This window comes from Arachis duranensis, chromosome 10 (assembly GCF_000817695.3).
Source record: "Arachis duranensis cultivar V14167 chromosome 10, aradu.V14167.gnm2.J7QH, whole genome shotgun sequence".
NCBI classification, from domain to species: Eukaryota; Viridiplantae; Streptophyta; class Magnoliopsida; order Fabales; family Fabaceae; genus Arachis; species Arachis duranensis.
The window spans coordinates 70,236,418-70,236,765 of NC_029781.3; positions in this window are offsets into that span (position 1 = coordinate 70,236,418).

Consider the following 348-nt stretch of genomic DNA (forward strand, 5'->3'; position numbering starts at 1 on the left):
TCGTTGTCAGTGGCTACCTCCCATCCTCTCAGTGAAAATGTTCAACGCACCCTGTCACGGCACGACTAATCATCTGTCGGTTCTCAATCAGGTTGGAATAGAATCCAGTGATTCTTTTGCGTCTGTCAGTAACGCCCAGCCTTCAGGAGTTTGAAGCTCGTCACAGTCATTCAATCATTGAATCCTACTCAGAATACCACAGAAAAGGTTTAGACCTTCCGGATTCTCTTGAATGCCGCCATCAATTCTAGCTTATACCACGAAGAGTCCGGTTAAAGAATCCAAGAGATATCCACCCAATCTAAGGTAGAACGGAGGTGGTTGTCAGGCACGCGTTCATAGGTGAGA